Source organism: Corella eumyota, chromosome 3 (genome assembly GCF_963082875.1).
Source record: "Corella eumyota chromosome 3, kaCorEumy4.1, whole genome shotgun sequence".
Classification (NCBI taxonomy): domain Eukaryota; kingdom Metazoa; phylum Chordata; class Ascidiacea; order Phlebobranchia; family Corellidae; genus Corella; species Corella eumyota.
In genome coordinates, this window is record NC_137492.1 from 14,309,379 (window position 1) to 14,311,878 (window position 2,500).

Below are 2,500 nucleotides of genomic sequence, written 5' to 3' on the forward strand. Positions count from 1 at the left end.
AAGGGCGTCTGGCCGGTGTCGACGGCGTCCAGATCGCGGCTTACGCCGGGTTTGAGGAGCTAAGCAAAAATAGTGATTGAGTAATACAGTGCGATACCGCGACGGGGAAAGCGAAAGACTCCGTTCGCGTATTTTGTCGGCCGATAGTTACCTGGTTGATCCTGCCAGTAGTCATATGCTTGTCTCAAAGATTAAGCCATGCATGTCTCAGTACGAACTTGCGTACGGTAAAACTGCGAATGGCTCATTAAATCAGTCGTGATTCATTTGATCGTAAATTTTACTTGGATAACTGTGGTAATTCTAGAGCTAATACATGCAAAAAGCGCCGACCTTGCGGGAGGCGCGCCTTTATCATATCAAAAACCTGCCGGGCTTCGGCTCGTCTTGTTGGCGACTCGGGATAACTTTGCTGATCGCACGGTCTTGCACCGGCGACGGATCATTCAAGTGTCTGCCCTATCAACTTTCGTCGGTACGGTATCTGCCTACCGAGGTTCTTACGGGTAACGGGGAATCAGGGTTCGATTCCGGAGAGGGAGCCTGAGAAACGGCTACCACATCCAAGGAAGGCAGCAGGCGCGCAAATTACCCATTCCCGACGCGGGGAGGTAGTGACGAAAAATAACGATACAGGACTCTAACGAGGCCCTGTAATTGGAATGAGTACACTGTAAAAATTTTAACGAGTATCCATTGGAGGGCAAGTCTGGTGCCAGCAGCCGCGGTAATTCCAGCTCCAAAAGTGTATATTTAAGTTGTTGCGGTTAAAAAGCTCGTAGTTGGATTTTGGGCGCAGGCGTTCGGTCCGTCGCAAGGCGTGCACTGTTCGTTCTGGCTTTACCTCCGGTTTTCCGTCGGTGCTCTTGACTGAGTGTCGGCGGCGGCCGGGACGTTTACCTTGAAAAAATTAGAGTGTTCAAAGCAGGCGCTTCGCCTGGATAGTGTTGCATGGAATAATGAAATAGGACCTCGGTTCTTTTTTGTTGGTTTTCGGAGCGCGAGGTAATGATTAAGAGGGACGGACGGGGGCATTCGTACTGTGCCGTTAGAGGTGAAATTCTTGGATCGGCGCAAGACGAACGACTGCGAAAGCATTTGCCAAGAATGTTTTCTTTAATCAAGAGCGAAAGTCAGAGGTTCGAAAACGATCAGATACCGTCCTAGTTCTGACTATAAACGATGCCAACTAGCGATCGGGGGGCGTTATTTTGACGACCTCTCCGGCAGCTTGCGGGAAACCAAAGTCTTTGGGTTCCGGGGGAAGTATGGTTGCAAAGCTGAAACTTAAAGGAATTGACGGAAGGGCACCACCAGGAGTGGAGCCTGCGGCTTAATTTGACTCAACACGGGAAATCTCACCCGGCCCGGACACAGCGAGGATTGACAGATTGAGAGCTCTTTCATGATTCTGTGGGTGGTGGTGCATGGCCGTTCTTAGTTGGTGGAGCGATTTGTCTGGTTAATTCCGATAACGAACGAGACTCTGGCTTGCTAAATAGTTACGCGGCCTTCCCGGCCGGCGTTTAACTTCTTAGAGGGACTAGTGGCGTTTAGCCACACGAGATTGAGCAATAACAGGTCTGTGATGCCCTTAGATGTTCGGGGCCGCACGCGCGCTACACTGACCGGATCAACGTGTGTTCGCCTTGGCCGAAAGGTCTGGGTAACCCGATGAACCCCGGTCGTGCTAGGGATAGAGAATTGAAATTATTTCGCTTGAACGAGGAATTCCCAGTAAGCGCGAGTCATTAGCTCGCGTTGATTACGTCCCTGCCCTTTGTACACACCGCCCGTCGCTACTACCGATTGAATGGTTTAGTGAGGTCCTCCGATTGGGCCCGGGCTCGACTGGCGACGGTTGGGTCTTGGCCCGAAAAGACGATCTAACTTGATTACTTAGAGGAAGTAAAAGTCGTAACAAGGTTTCCGTAGGTGAACCTGCGGAAGGATCATTAGCGCGAGAAAAAAAATCGAAGAGCGAAAGAGCAAACACCGGGACGGCGACGTGCCTCGGCGCGTCCGCCGCCCCGCGATCAGGAACTTGTTTTGTCGGCGTCGAGTGCCCGAAGGCTTCATGCGGTGCGCGGGCTTGTCGCACTATTTGTTGCGACCGCGACCCGCTCGGCGTCACGCGATTTTTTCAGCCGGATGGCGAATCGAGGTTAGGAATCGAAGAGCGAAAAGCAAACAAACAAACGATGGCTCTTGGCGGTGGACCACTCGGCTCGCGAGTCGATGAAGGACGCAGCAAGCTGCGTGATTTAATGTGAATTGCAGAACACATTGAGCATTGACGATCTGAACGCGTATTGCGGCCTCGGGTTCATCCCGGGACCGCGTCCGTCTCAGGGTCGCAGAAACGACAACGGCCGGCGGGATCGGCTCCGCGACGGCTCGGCTCGCGTGCGTATGCCCGGCGACGGGCAATCGCCGCTCGGTTGAAGGTGGAAAGTTTTGGTATTCGGGCTCGCGTCAGCGATGCGTGGCGGCCGGCGAG

General features: G+C 53.1%; 2 non-coding genes across 2 annotated transcripts; both read left to right on the plus strand.

Annotated features, from left to right (window-relative positions):
• The first annotated feature begins 148 nt into the window (after nucleotides 1-148).
• LOC145747712 (small subunit ribosomal RNA) lies at nucleotides 149-1,958 on the plus strand. Its single transcript, XR_014282426.1, has one exon. It is a non-coding gene; the product is annotated as a small subunit ribosomal RNA (ribosomal RNA).
• A 245-nt stretch (nucleotides 1,959-2,203) lies between these two features.
• LOC145746575 (5.8S ribosomal RNA) lies at nucleotides 2,204-2,357 on the plus strand. Its single transcript, XR_014281356.1, has one exon. It is a non-coding gene; the product is annotated as a 5.8S ribosomal RNA (ribosomal RNA).
• Nucleotides 2,358-2,500: the final 143 nt, after the last annotated feature.